Genomic DNA, 16,263 nt, shown 5'->3' on the forward strand with positions numbered 1-16,263 from the left:
CTCCACTCCTGGCATCCAACCAAGCCCAGATTTCACTTTGACCTTGCAGCCTTTCTTCAGCCATCCAGCCTCTCCTGGGAATAATGGCTGGGGTTTTCACCTAACTAGCATCATCAATCATTACTCCCATCCTGTCTGCTGCTGTAGCGGCTTTTGTCTGAATGCTTGGCAGATCCTCGGACACCAGCGGCAGATGGGCACGCTGGCACCCTCATGTTGATGAGGAGCACAAAGAGAAACTACAGCAGCTCAGAAACTACTCAGCTACATCCAGAGATGGGCAGTAACGAGTTACAAGTAACGCGTTACTGTAATCTGATTACTTTTTTCAAGTAACGAGTAAAGTAAGGGATTACTATTGCAAAAACTAATTAGATTACGTTACTTTCCCGTAGGAACGCTGCGTTACTGCGTTACTAAAACCGTGATTTTTTTGCGAGAATGTCTCATGACAGTGACGTAAGCGAGTGCGCTGTTCGTGACAACAGCTGTGTGCAGATCAACAATGGATCCTATATCGATTGTGGGAGAGAGTATGAGCGTGCAGCGTTTAAAGCGTGGAAGTACTGACCTTACTTTGAGTTTGATTCCATAAAAAGTGACAAAAACATTAGTGTCCGCTGTGCGTGGGAAGAAAACTTCTTTTTACAGCGAAAAAACCTCTAAACAAGCACCGAGTGCGCAACGACGTGATGGGGAAACTCACAGAGAAAGTCGCGGATTCTTCAACTGACCGTGGCACACCTGCACCAGGGTAAACCTCCGCCCACCCCCACTCCTGCTTTACAGGTGAAAATAGAGCAACAGGACCGCTGAGTCTTTGACTTTATTTATTTTCTGCTGTGTTTTACTTGCATCTATTTGAAAGAGTGAGTGTAAACACACAAAAATATTTTATTTTATGTGCTGGAATGTGCAGAAAATAGGTTTAAATGTTAAACTAATTTCTTCCAGTCAGAGAATGTTGCATATAATTAAATTTTTGCTTGATGCATAAAGTTAAAAGATTAAAACTAATAAAACAAGTTTTAAAAAGAGACTTTTCCATTTGATTACATTTTGTATGATGGATTATGCAGAAAAAGTAGAATTGGGCTGAAAGATCTATCGCTTTATCACCTCTTCAGGTTGTAAATCGGGTTTTTAAAAAGTAACTAAGTAATTAATTACTTTTGAAAATAAGTAATCAGTAAAGTAACAGGATTACTTTTTTGGGGAAGTAATCAGTAATTAGTTACTGATTACTTTTTTCAAGTAACTTGACCAACACTGGCTACATCAATGTTTCTGGAAGGGTCAGTGATTCTGCCAAATGTAGAGTACTGTGAAAAAGTCTTGAGCTGCCCCTCATTTCTTTAAATTTTGCGAGGAAAATGGGAAATACGTGCAGCAATTTTATTGAAACATGCAAATGTACATGTAAATACAGTATATGAGGCAAAAACAGAATTTGTACAATTCTAATGAGCTTGAAAATTAATACTTGGTGTGACCACTTGATCCTCCAACACAGCGTGAATTCTGTTAGCAAAACTTTCTCATAATTATTTAAAGGGATTTCAGTTCTCCGGGCTTCTTGAAGGACATTCAAAGCTCTTCTTTGTTCCGTTGTCTGTCAGGACGATCCCAAACAGCTTCGATGACGTTGAGGTCTGGGCCCTGGGGAGATCAATCCATGACTGACAGTGATCCATTGTGTGCTTTACTGTGCATGTATCTGCACTGGCAGTGTGTTTGGGATCAGCTGAAAAATGAAGCTGTTGCCAGTGAGAACTCTTGCTGATGACACTGGTGCACAAACATGAGACATGCAGCTCCAAACCAAGACAGAGCTTCCACCATGTTTTACAGTTGGCGCTAGACACTCACTGTTATAGCTTTTTATAACAAATTGAACCAAAACTCTCATATTTTGGATTAACAACTCCATAATATGTGTTCCTGCTGATTTTCAGTCCAGGTCTTGTGTCATTAGTGTACCTTAGGTCTTCCTCTTTTCCCACTGCCTGGCAGCTCCATATTCACCATACTTTGTCCAGTATATCCAGTATCCCTCCTCTGCACATGTCCAAACCATCTCAGCCTCTGTGACGTTGTCTCAAAAAACACTCAGCCTGAGCTGTCCCATCTCATTTCTAATCCCGTCCATCCAGGTCATTACCAATGAATTTTAGCATTTTGATTGGAAAATGTGAACATCAAACAAAACTGGGTATGTCATCTGGACCGACCATTTTCCAGTCTTCATCTTCTATATAGCTGCCCTCACTTCCTCCTTACTAATCCTCTGTGCTTCTTGACTCACTCACTGTCCTCCATCCCTCCTCCTCGTCCTCTCATCCTCATTTTCTTTATTCATCAGCTTGTCAGAGTACTCCTTCTATCTTCTATACACACTCTCTTCACTCTTTAGAACATTTCGGTCTCTGCCTTTAATCACTCTCACCTGTTGCACATCCTTTCCAGCCTTCTCTCTTTGTCTAGCGTCAACCTCACATATCCCACTTTGCCCATCTCTCTGTCTCTCTTTGATTCACAAAGGGCGAGATGCACTGCAGCATTAGTTTCTCTGGGACTGCTACTTCAAAAACACATGTAAGAGAATTACAAAATAAGTATGTAGTAGTAGAAGTAGTAATGATAATCTTAAAACAGCATGAGGGAAAACATTTAGGCAGCCTGAAGGCAACACATGTTTGAGTTCAGCTAGGGTTGTGAAACTGTGTGAAATTAAGAGGGACAGCTGCTTAAAGGATTGAAACGTTAGGTGTCACCTTTTTATAACGAGCTTGTTGACTTGTGGTTGTACTTTGTATTAGAGGGTCCCCGAGATAAAGAAATGTTAGAAATGTTGTAATGTTCTGTCTGCTTTACACGGAGTCAAGCAGGAGTCCTGCACGATCAACCATGGCACTTCTATAGAATAATTTCATTTATATGGATTATAGCATAAATGTGAGTTTTTAAATGTGAGCTGGGTGGGAAAGAATTATCTTTCCATGGAAAGATAATTCTTTCTTTTTTCAGTGCCAACCCCAGCCTACCCCTTTGTCCCATAATCCTGTGTTCTTTTGCAGGATTAATACACGTTTTTGTTTGTTTAACCTGACTCCTCTGTGTTTGCATTTTGGATCCTCCTTTTGAACGCCTTGCAGCCCTAAAGGGTTTTAGAGAATGAATGGGGATGGAGGAGGTTTTAAAATAGTGCCACTTTATTCAGTGCTTTAAAAGCAAATAAAAGAACATTCAGTTCGACATTCCTTGATTTTTGGATGAGCTGGAGGGGGAACAGAGAAGACTGAAACACAGATTCATGCTAGCAGGATGCAGCAGATAAAAGGACGTAAAATAAAAGACCTGCTTTATCACGTGCGGCAGATGATCATCAACTATCATCACCAAGTTATCTTGGCCCCGACAACAAGCACATCCACACAGCCCCTGAATTGCCCAACAATGAAGCCTCGAATCAGGACCTCTTCCCCCAAACTCAAATAAGAAATGGCAGATATTCCTGACACATTTTTATTCACCGGCGTTATGTAACATTCATCTCAGCTGTGCCTGCGATTACTCTATAATGAGCTGAAGTCCAGTGAAATTCTTAATAGTGCAATGAATTAAAAGAGCTTATGAAAGTTGAGCTCAGTGGAGCGTAGAGATTACAAACACAAAACCTCATATGGACGTTATTTCACCCTGTAGTCTATTAGCCTCTGAAACGGTGCAGGGAGAACAAGTGCTGGAGAGCCATAGGCTATTTCCTCTATTATTATTATGCCTGGCACTGCCCAGGTGAATACAAGAACAGTAAAAAGAGCTGCTGGACCCTTTAATCCTGACCGTGTGGAAGGAGAAAGGGGAGGACAGAGGGGTACAATAAAGGAATGGCCTGAATCCACAAGGAGTGAGGTGAGGAGAGTGATGGGAGGGAACAGAGGAGGAGGAGGGAGGGAGGCAGGCAGAAAAGGAAGGGTGATGTCACCTCTAACAGGCAGCCAATGAGAGTCAGGGAGGGAGAGTGAGAGAGAGAGAGGCCGAAGGAGGGTGTGTTTTTCTATCACTGCAGCATCAGCAGAGGAAAGGGGCACGATCATTTTCATAGAGAAGAGAAAGAAAAGACACAAGTAGATCAGGAAAAGAGGGCGAAAAGGACGGGCCGACAGAGCCAAGGAGCATCACTCTGCAGGTAAGAGCATCTTTTTGTGACGAGGTGGGCAGTTTGTCATCACATGGAGAGAGAGCAGGAGTGTGCTGGTGAGTGGATTAATTAGGCTGCTAGGTGGAGGTGGCTTGTTTCAGAATCGCACCTTTGGCTCGTCTCATGCTGGCGGTGAAAAGACGACCGTCTGGTTCGTGTAAATCACTTTATTCTTACCTTTCTTATTTAAATGTCTTCACATTGGGAGGACATCGTATTTCCACCAGACTTGTTGATGTTTGGGGGAAAAAATCAAATTACATTTTTTAAACACATTTAACTGAAAGAATTAGACAAATGTAAAAAAATTCACCAGACGTGTGTATTGCAGTGTTTTGGGGGAAATATACTGTAACACTGAATCACTTTTAATTGTTAAAGGAAAGTCAGGTGCCAGGAGTAACCTGTTGGTGTGGAATACTTTTAGAGGAAATCTCTTCTCTTTTGTGGCTGGATTTATCGCTTGCTGACTGAAGAGCAAGAACGCTGCATGCAACAGGCTCTCCTCTCATTATATTGAACACAGAACAGTGCCGATTGCCATTGAACCTTTACTGGTCGGCGTTACATTTCCTTTACCTTTTTAGCTAATGTTCCTTAAAGCTGGCGTTTGTCTTAAATAAAAACTATGAAATATTGATTAATGGATATTTTTAAGTGCACTGAACCATGTTTTACATTTATAATACTCTGTCAAGTGCAAAATAAAGCTGCCCTCTGCTGCAACTGTCTACTGCAGCACATTTGTAAAATTCTTCGCTTTGCTTCTCTTTCTGCCTTTTTAATTTAATATGAATATTCATCTCCTTCATGCATTCCCCTCCCCCAGCTGATATCTGGGTGGCTTAATGTTAAGTACAGTCTATGATTGCCATGTCCTCATCAGATTTTCACTCGGGTGTATGGAAAACGACAAAGCGGAGCAGACCCCAGCAGTTTTTCTAGTTCACCAGTCTTATTTCCTACACACCTGCAGTGAGTGTGTTGTGGCAGGTTGGTGTCAGGCTGGGTAATTTAAACCTGCTGAAATAAGAGAAGAAAAGGAAAAGGAAGTGGGGTGGTGAAAGAAAAGCAAAGAAATTCAGAAATCAACAGGAGACAGACTGAGAGAGAGATATTTAGACTGAAGGAGACATCAGAGTGAAAATAAGGGTGGGGCAGCGCACGCAGCAGACAGTGGAGGTGTGCCGACGGATGGAGGCGCTCACCTGGCTGTATGCCATACAGATGCCTGCTGTCAGCCTCTGCGACCTGTGAACCAATAGTTTCTGAGCCCAATGAAAACAGATGGTTGCACCAGTTGTGTTAATGCTACAGATCATATACAGTATATCAATATGTATTAAATGGATTTGCCAGAGACAGCTGCTGATGGTCGTGAGATTTTCCCCACTTGACGGTTCTTCACTGCCTGTCTCATGTTTTGTAAGTAACGCATGCATATCATGCACAGAGATGTGACTGGATTTTTAATAAAGCAGTGATTAAAAATCTGCGGGTATCACAAGTGTTTGTGTGCTAGTACTGCCGTGAACCGACACGCTCCCCCTTCCTCGATGCCTCAGTAGCCTGGAGCTTGTCCCAGATGAACCCAGTCGAGGGACTGGAGGGGAAGGAAGGCGCTCTGTCTCACAATGACTGTAACCATCTGTACAACATCCATAAACGCACTGCACTGCACACATCCACACAATAGATCACGATACAGCTGCTGCTGAAGGGGCACGTTGGAGTGAATGAGAGTGTGTGTGTGTGTGGATCCTCACTGTGGCAGCGATGCTCCAGAGACCCACTGCTGGTCATATTATCATACTATTAAATGCAGCGGATTTTGTGTGGCAGTGAATCTCTAGACTGCGCTGGGAGCTGCTTGTGTAGCAGTGATATTGTTGTCAGAGTAGCCAGACTTGGACTCCGTCATTACCCTTGCTACAGCATGGTGCAGAATGTAATCTCCCCTCTGACGCTGGCTGGTTAATTGAGCTGTTTCATCAAAGAGATGGATGGAAACAGGGATTTATGTGCGGAGAGAAGGACGGACGAATGGGGATGTGCAATAAAAATAAGCAAAGTAGGATGGTGTAAGCAACATTAAAAAAAAAAAAGCTGAAGGGGAAGAAGAGGAACGTCCTTTTGAAAGGCAAATCACTTTGCGTCATTTAAAGCATGGTCACTCCTTTCAGGGAGCGGAGAGAAGAGCACCAGCTAGGACGAACAAAAAAAGCAATGCCATAAGAGAAGACACCAAAAGGAAGACTTGTTTATTTAAACATAAATGCTCTAAATATTATTGAAGAAGGTTATAAGTAGAGCCCTGCAGTGCTTTGTGACATATTCATGCTTTTGCTGTATACGGTTTTTAATGTCAGGGACTGGCCCATTTCCAAATGCCTTTAGTCCAGCAGTGGAAGTCGGGAGCTGTGTTGTGTAGGAGGAGAGGAGTGATTTGCTCTCAATATGCCAGCTAGGAGCAACTCCAGAGTAGAGCAGCACAGCTCTGGCCCTTCAGCCCCTCAGCCACCTGTTATTGCCTTGGGGCACATTTGTCAGTCATCCCGCTCACCAAACGCAGATATACGAACACACACAAGCAGAAACACATCTGTAAGGCACATCCTCAGCAACCCAAACAAACACTCTGCAAATACACGCTGCAGAGGTCCTGTTGCAGTGCGCCAAATTAAAGATTCTCTAATGTTGCCTACACAGTCTGATTACTTAAGCGTCTGCGACTGATCAAAGACCACACTCATCACTTTCTGGGGATTCAGCCATTAAAGCAGCAACGGGGTAAAATAAGGGTTATGAGGAAACGCTCGCTCCTAGACTGAAGTGTCAACAATAACACTTTCAAGTCTGAGTTTCTTTTTATCCTCTTTTGAGAATAGCGGTTGTAAAGTTACAAACTCACAACTGCAGATTCAAAGGCTTGTGGTGAAAGGCTCCCTTGAGTTATCTTCTAGTGTGTGTGTGTGTGTGTGTCTTTTCGATGCTGTGTGTGTGTGCGCGCGTGCACTGTTCAGCATCAGGATCCTGTTCCTTCAGGATGCTGTCAAGATGGAGAGTGAGCCCCCCCTTCCCCTTCCACCAGCTGCAGCTCGGAGGCTGTTTGATTTAGACTGTGCAGATGGGAGTCGACCCACTGGGTGTCAAGTAGAGGATCGTGTCGACATGCTGTCAGGGTTTGGTGGGGAATACATTGTGGTGATTTAGGGAGCCAAGGGTCAGATAGATTGACAGGCCAGCAGGGGTAAATTATTATGGAAAAGTGAGGAGGAGGAAATGAAGCGAGCAAAGGGGAGAGGGAATTTTGCAAAGGTAAGGTGAGGCAGAGGGGGGGCGAAACCATAAAGATGTGAAGGACTGATTTAAAAGGCAGGAGGATGGGAGGAGATGGGATAAATATGAAAGTTGTACTGGAAAGTAGAGAAGAGGCGTTGTGATCTAAAATCACAGTTCCCGCTCTTCAAACCTTTAAACATGGCTAATCCCTCGGACGGCGTGACCGTCTGTAGAGTCGGGGGAATTCCCAATGGGACGGCTCCCATTCACCTCTCCTTTGGGCCGCCTGGGTGGGGAAAAATGACTTTTTCAAGAGAAAATTACATTTTCTTCACAATGCCCATTCTACCATCTACCATCGCAGTAGATCAGATGGGATTTACCATCTGAAGGAGTTACCCCCTCCCAAATATTCAAATCCGTTGGTGATTATGGAGAACAGGAAGAGGCCGAGAGGAGCTGAAAAGGCTAGGCTCAAAAAAAGAAGGGAGTTGGAGGAAGCTGTCAAATGTGCTGAGTTAACCTGTTTACCACAGGATAGATCCCAGATGCAGCCTGTAAGCAGACAGCCTGCATAGACTATAAGGCTAGCACAATTGATATAAAACCAATTCATATAATAGAGGTGACTAGCCTAGTTTATTTCGTAGAGCCCAATAGGTACACGATGAATCACAGATGTCCTACCGTTATAAGAAGAACATAAATGGTTCCAGGATGATCTGTGTAACATTGAATTACTGCTTTTAATTTAATGTTTTTGTAGCATCAGAGCAGCAGATAAGCCCATCAGACACTGTTGAACCTGATAAGCTTGGACAGAGGGGACAGGTAGAGAATAGTCTTAACAGAGTTAAGTCATTTAAATTAAGTTATTCATGTCTAGTGTAAAATATAACACGCGGAGAATAGACGAGATAGACTCTATATCCTATCAAGACTGAATATATCGGCATGATGGTAGCTAGCCTAATTCATTTTAGCCTGTCAAGTCAAATAGTCTAAATTGTGCATCACAAATATTAATTATAAACTATTATGATATGTAATATATAATTGTAAAAAAAGAAACAACCCCAGAATAAATTCCTCCCCTGTGGAAAAAAGCCCCCACTTCATGTTGCTGCCTTTGAATGTCTTGTTTTTTCTCCTTCCTCCAGTCTTTCATGTCGTATCAGTATTCATACAATGATCAGACAAAACCGCATCAGGATCTTAATCAAAGTAATGGCTGAGGCTCCGATTAGCCTTCCCAGAAAAAGACTCAGACAAAGACTCATAAATCCACCCCTATTATACAATTGAACCTGTGACGGAGACCAAGGCCCAAATAGAGGCGTCATGTATGGAAACAAATTTAATTTGGCAGAGTGAATTACTTTATCACTTTAATATAGCTTTAGAAGTGATGGTATGGGCGAGGAGAAATGGCAGTATTCCCCTGGGTAACAAATATGATATTGGCAGTTAAAATTGCAAAACTGAAACCCAGGAGAGAAATTAATTACTGACAAACCAATAACCCAGCTGGAGGCCCAAGATATTGTGGAAAGAAACTCTTTAAATAAGATAATTAAAAATAAAAAAAATCGTTATCGCTCTATCATTACGTTGCAAATCGTTCTAATCCTGTGACTTAAATTTTTTACTCGATGTGTCTTGAAATGAAAAGATGTAAATCACACAGAATCATACTGAAAAGCTGCAAAGCAATAAAGCTGCACACTGAATATGAATTAGGGGAGATATGAAACTCTGTCTGTCCTCCCGGATGCTCTCCTCATCCTTTTTCTGTCTCTTGCAAAATTATCTCTTTGTCTCAGCAACATAGAGAATTCCCCTCAGCGTCACTCCTTGTGGACCACAGTCAGCTCTATGAAAGAGGCTTTATTGTCCACCTCAGTAGCTATAATTAGACTAAATTGACCCTCTGTCCAGTGTATTTCCCCACTGCATGTATCTGTCTCTATGAAATCTTCTGTTTAATGTCGAAGATGCTCCTCTGCCTAATTGTGTGCATCAGTCACAATTCACAGTGACCAGATGAAGGAATTAATTATTCATCAAATACCAGTGTTGGAATATTATTTTTTAATTTGTTAAAGACAATGTAAAGTATCTTTTGATGGATTATTCATTATTCACATTAAAATTTATGTGCTATAGCTTCTAGATAGCTGCAAAATTACGCTACATTAAACTATATGAAAATCACTGATGTTGTTTTATATATACACACATATATATACATATATATGTGTGTATATATAAAACAACATCAGTGATTTTCATATAGTTTAAAATAGAGAAAAAATAGAAAATAGAGATATTTTCTAAACAAAAAATAGAGATATTTTCTTATTTTCCTTCTGATTCAAGCTGAATACAATTATAATTAAAAATTAGGCATCTTCTAATATTATGTTATTATGACATTAATGTAGCACAAGGCTCAGGTAGCGCATGAATAGCTGGTAGAAACATCTTCTAATTTTTGATTTCTTACTTTGAGTATATTTCAGAGCCTGTACTTTTTTACTTTTTACTTGAGTAAAGTTGAATCAGCACCTCAACTTTTACTGCAGTATTTTTTAACACTAGTATCTGTACTTCTGCTTAAGTACAGAATGTCTGTACTTTTGCCATCTCTGGGTTTTGTAGTCACAGTAGTGGAAGTGGCCGAGTGTTATAGCATCTCACAAACACCCTTCATTTGCATTTCATAAAGAAGTTTTGTAGGCGGGGAGGTATCTCAGCGTGTAGCATCAGCATGTAGCTCTGGACTAACATACCTTCTGAAAAATGCATTTGTAGAGTGAGTTGTCTTTAAAAATGCATTTATAAAATGTACGTCCTCTGGAGGAAAGCATTGTCTTTTTTTTGAAAGCACTGAATTTGATTTTTCCTGACTGATTTTTCTGATTTTCCTGGTTTTTCCTTTTTTGCTGGCTCCACGCTACCAAATTGAGCTCTCATCCGTCTCACGGTTGTGTTAATAAAAGCTAACACATTCGTGTGACGATACTGACAACATCTCCGACCACATTATGATACTTTGGGGACTTCACATATCATCGCCCCATTGTGGCTTTCATTACACTGGCTGTTTATTAAGAAGACACGGCCTCGTTGGTTTACTAATTTATTGATTTGTTGCTAAGAAGCTGGCTGCATTTTTAATGAAATTTGGGTTTGTGATATATCTCAGAACTGTAGGCTACATCTGCACTGTTGCTTTAAGTTACATCATGCAGCTCCTCTGAGATTTTGAGAGGGTTTCTCAATGCTTCTAGAATTTATTCTTCATCTGTACTCCGTGCCTCTCTTCTTGTTTTCCCTTCGGACCGTTCTTCTCAGTGTCCTTGGCATAACTTTCATGCCAGCTCATTTGTTTCCCATCATAACTGGATACACTTTTAAACAGTTTAGACAGACAGGCAACATTTTACTTGTACAAATGTATCTTTTGCACAGTTAGTATTTCATAGACGTGGCTGAATGTTTGAAATGATGGGGAGCCCGTTTGCCACACGACATGCATAATCTGGAGCACAGACAATCCGCTTTTCTTCAGACATTAAGGTAAGTGTGCTGGATGCCGTCCAGTGACGGAGTCGCACTCTCCATTTTCTCACATTTGAAATACAGTGTGCTTTGAGTGTTTTGAATCTCTCTGAAGGCTTATTTATTTGGAGTGTTGACATTTAAGTGTATTGATTTGCTTTCACTTGCCTCATTCTCGCGGTACTCCTACACCTCATTTGAATGAGCCATAACTGAAATAGATGGGGCATGAAGCGCAAGCATGAGGACAAACTTGCACTGAAACGGCATCTTCAAGTACTTCCGGCGATGCAAGTATCAGACTGTCTGTATCTGTGATGGAAAATGTTGGTAAAAACCAACATTGCTTATGTCTGCACGAGAGCAGTTAATCATGATGTAGTTGCAAAAATAACATGTGAGACAGGAAAAGTGTGGTTGAAAAAGAAACCAACAGTGACACTAACTGAAAACATGATGCAGTGGTGGGAAAGGTTGAGATGAGATAAGAAGTAATAAGGATACGATCATACAGTTCTGGCACGTCTGCACATTGAAGTACTCGTAAACACTGTGTAACTCAGGATGCGACTCCCACTCCTCGCTTCAAGTAAAACTTGTTGAAAATGCGATTCTGTGACTCTGTGGTCATCGCTTAAATGTTTGATAAAATTGCTCCCAACAATCTGTCTTCTCTTCATGTCTCAGTGATGTTGTGACTCTACTTTCTTGGAGGCGTTTTATCTGCTGTGTCAGGCATGATATATTCATTAGGGTTGGATTACAGAGAGTGGGAAAGGATCAGGTTTTGAGTGGGTTGTAATCCCCATACACAGGCCTAATTTAATCTTACCTACTGTGCCATCCTATTACACACTACACCCACCGCATGTATTCAAGTGCTGGCCGGAGGGGAGCAGATGGGGGGCATACAGGGTTAAAACAGGGTAACGTCAGACAAAAGAGTGTGAGACAACGAGGACGGATCGTAAGAAAAGACCTACGGAGAAGGAAAATTGATTATGAACAGCAGGAGAGAAAAAATCAAATGCAGAGGAGAAAAAACGCCGAAAACATCAAAGAGAAAAGAATTATCTGGTAGATGAGATTTGGTGAAAGGTGTCCAACTATAATGGTTGCTGGTTTCTTTCCTGCATGAGCAGGCAGAAGACATTTCTTACAAAAACTGTTTATCTGCGAGATTTCATTTTTATGTAATTAAAGACTTTAAATATCCCTCCCGCTATAAGACTGCAAATCCATCACACTGTGCTAGAAATTATTCATTGCATTTATTAGAAATTCTAAACAGGGATGTCTAAAGAGTTAGTGAAGGAAACTGCTTAGGCATATTTTGTTTGGCAACTTCTCCTATCTGCCTTCTGCCCAGTGTATCCAGGGATGCTTCGCCACCTCATTATATTTATTTGGCCAAGTTGCAAAATAATTTGCATGCCACAGAGACTTTACACAGCGACGAGAGAGGGTTTATATAATGTAACCTAACTTCTGTTGTTTTTGCTACCATTTCTGACCTACATCCCTCTCATCATCCATCCGTATCTGCTCTTAGCCAGAATAAAATAGGCCACGCTTCCCTGCTACACAATCCACACACTATCTACCTGAAAAGGATCCTGTATGTGAAACTGTTCTTCTTATTCCCCCCTCTTTGTTTTTAAAATCAGGTTGGTGTTGCAGTCGTTTCAGTCTGCTCTCTGAATTGATTAGGGGTAATTGGGCAGAGCACTACAGAGAGCCTCTCACAGGCCCAAGTTGCAATAACTCAACTCTATATTTTGCTTTAAAACTGTCTGTTTACATCAGCCACTGTGCTCTTCCTGCTGAGCAGTGTTTGTGGCCAAACTCACAGGGCGCACTTGGTGCAGCTATTTTGTAAACCATTTGTTTAAATCTTTACTGAAGAGAGGATTTACTTGTGTAGCAGGACGCCGTGAGGATTGTTAATGTGAGGAAAAGATGAAAGGGACAGTCCCCAAGAGAAAACGCAGGAGCAACAAGAAGAAAACAACACAGCTTTATTCAGGGGGGCGCGTGCCACATGCAGGGAGATGAAGAGGAAACGGATGCGGAGCATAAACAAACCGCATGGAGATGGATAAAGAAACTGGAGAGAATAGACCGAGGGTCCGGACATTGTTAATGAGCTTAACGAGGTAATTACACGCAAACGCAGAGACCTCATCCTCCAGGCACTCACGCATGTTGGGAGGGGAAAGGGGAAGCAGGTGAGAGAGCTGGCAGAGAAAGAGAAGACCTTTGTTATCAGTCACCTTTTAATCGTTTTGATTGAACAATTAAAGTTTGATCCTGCTCAGGGCGTGCGTAGGAACTGCGAGAATGTGGAGGTTGAGATGGAAAGGCGCTGAGAGAAGATAAAGAGGAAAAGACACAGGGAGCAGAGGGAGATGGGAGGGTAAAGGACAGAGAGCCCGCAGCGATTAAAATGTCACCGCGAGCAGAGGCAGATGCACACCTGTCAAGCACAAATTCGCCTGCACACCTGCAGACTGAACAGACAGCATGCGCTCTCTGCTGGAATGACTTTAATTCCCAGTATGCATCTTCCACCTTCATATGTCTCTCTAGATGTTTTTCGATGCTAGTCCCCCTCCATAATCCTACGTGTCTTTTTGTTTCTCCAGACAGTTTATGTTTTGACCAGTCTGTGGTTCAGAAGGGGGACAAATAAGCCAACAATAAAACGTTCGTGACAGGGCTGTTACCAGCTTTGCAGCCATCACACACGCGTCGCTTCCTGTGCTTCGACCCCTCGGCCTGCCTGCGGGGCCCGTCCGCCTCCACAAGTGTCAGGACAGCTGGTTTGTCCTTTCAGTTTCAATAAAGGAAAGATGTCTCAGAGTTATTTGAGACATGTTGTCATGCAAAACCTGTGTTTGTCTGGCTAGTTGTAGCAGGCGGGAGTTGCTGACGTGTGTTGTGGGTGTCCTATATAGAAACCAGCAGAATCAGCGGGTTTTAATCCGTACTATCATGGGGTGAAGATGAATTAGATATCTGCCACTGTTGCAGGGGATTTAGTGTACCAGAGCGTTACCCCGGGTCTTTTTCTCTATGAGAAAACATGTATCGTTATGCTCTGCATGCTTAGATCAACAGTTGGTATGCGTGCACATATAGACGTGCATTGTCAGAACATGTTCCTCAATGAACATAGCATCTTGTTGTTTAGCTGCAGGCGAAGGTTGCTAGAGTGTTCGGTGCTTCCCTGTGGCCTTTCTCTCTCGCTGTTTTCCTCTCCTGCTCTCATTGGAATTGGAGACAAACTCTTTCTGTCACCTTTCATAACTGAAGCAAAATGGGAAGGAAAGAGATATGAGAGACTATTTTAGGGACAAGGCCAAGGCTGGGGCCTTTTTGTTTATGGGGCAATACCCCAAGTGGATAGGGAAAAGAAAAGTGATGTGATGCAGGAGCAATGAAGCAAGGAAGATAGGAGCTGCAAAAGAGATGAAACAGCATCCTCACTTCTGTCTTTTTGTATTTATTTATTTTTTGCTTATTCACTCTGTCTGCCTCCTGGAATAGATGATATAAAGCCAGATATGCTTGTCACTCCCTTTAAATGTCTGACGGGAGATGACGCAAACAGGCTGATGCGCACACAGCCGAGACAGAACAGGTTGTCTGTTTACCCTCTTTCATATTGCGCCTCGCTGAAAATTGATGCACGCGCCGCAAAATGTCACGTCCTTGATCTCTTTGCACCACTACACACTGGTGCGTGGAGGGGCTGGAGCTGTGCAGAGACGCGGGGAGGGGGATTTACAGAGGGGTCTGCAGAGGAAACAGGGCTGTGCGCCTCAGATAACACTGCAGCCTTTGATGGAGCCTGGCCCTTCTCTGTTGGAGAGCGCAAGCTGCTCCGCCTCAGATACATCCCCACCTTGGACTCCGCTGGTAATGATTGGATTTAGTTACAGAACAGAAATGGTTTTCTGATGATAATGATAACAGATGCGAAGGGAGTTAGTCAGCCACTTAGGGTCGAGGGACCGTATCGATGCTGTGCCAGCCTGCAGATTTCCCCTTAGACTCCCCTGCCTCTCGCAGGCTTGATAGAAGCTGATGGTGGAGGTTGATAGAACGCTACCTGTAATTGCATTGTGTATGATCCTAGAAGGGTGGCTGTAATGAAGATGTAGTGCAGGATAGCTGCATTCCACAAAGCAGCAGAAGCTTGGTAGGGGGTCTGGGGGAGTTTAGAGAGAGAAAAGGCGTGGTTTTCTACTTATAGCACGAAGCAATCAACAGGGAGCAGGGAACTGACAATAGAAGGGTAAGAGAGACAGGAGTGGAATTAAAAGACTTAAAAGTTGACAGCCGGGAATGATGAACTCTTTCAAGTGTTGGTAGCATGTAGACAAAACGAGAGAACTGGAGAAAGACGGGAGATCGGGGAAAGCGCAAGTGAAGGCGACACGCAGGAGACAGAAGATGAAGGTAGCGAGTATAAAAGTGCACATCTATGACGAAGGAGACAGGGGATGGGGGGGATGGGGTGAGGAGGATGAACATGTGGGAGGGGGCAGGGAGAGAAATATTTGCACTGTGCCAGTGAGCTGGAGTCAAGAGGTTGTCATGGTGATAGTGAGGTGAGAAAGGAAAAGGGAGGCAGGGGTATTGACACCTACACACACACACACTGAGAGACACACACATATAAAAGCTCATACACACAAACTACAGCAAATAAAATTCGTCTTTCACAAGAATACTGACCTGTCACATCTCAGGTAAACAGACTTTTTCACGGGGACGCACACAGAGTGGGTGTGCACGACTAAGCTGAGGTCATGTATGAAGCCTGGTAGTCATATTACTATGCAAACTCTGTTTCCCAGATCGCTTTGCTTTCTTTTATCCTCAATCAATCCCATTTGAATGGCATGCAAATCCTTTGAAACTGACTTTAGCGTTGCCTTTAGTCTGCTGCTGCATGCACCTGCCTGTGTGTCGGTGTGTGTATCTGAGCCTTTCTGTGTGCGCAACAAGCAGCTCTAGTCGGGCATGTTTGTCTGAGCCTGTGCACATACTTACATAATAACCATCTGTAGTTTCATATAAATATTAAAAACGATAAACCTACAGAGGCAGCAGAAGGAAATGTCAAAATTTGAGGATTTTTTTGGGTGTTTAAGAGAGTCGTTTTTACAGTCTGGAACCCTGTAAACATAACAGCTTGCTACGATTAC

General features: G+C 42.7%; 1 protein-coding gene across 4 annotated transcripts in view; it reads left to right on the forward strand.

Moving 5' to 3' along the window:
* Positions 1–4,051: 4,051 nt before the first annotated feature.
* The window catches only part of l1cama (L1 cell adhesion molecule, paralog a), a 41,809-nt gene continuing 29,597 nt past the window's right edge, over positions 4,052–16,263 (forward strand). For all 4 annotated transcript variants that reach the window (XM_026153958.2, XM_026153960.2, XM_026153961.2 and 1 more), the window contains exon 1: positions 4,052–4,189. The gene's annotated coding sequence lies outside the window, so the exon portion shown is untranslated. The remainder of the gene's footprint in view (positions 4,190–16,263) is intronic.

The sequence above is a fragment of the Astatotilapia calliptera genome, chromosome 20, assembly GCF_964374335.1.
Source record: "Astatotilapia calliptera chromosome 20, fAstCal68.1, whole genome shotgun sequence".
NCBI lineage: Eukaryota > Metazoa > Chordata > Actinopteri > Cichliformes > Cichlidae > Astatotilapia > Astatotilapia calliptera.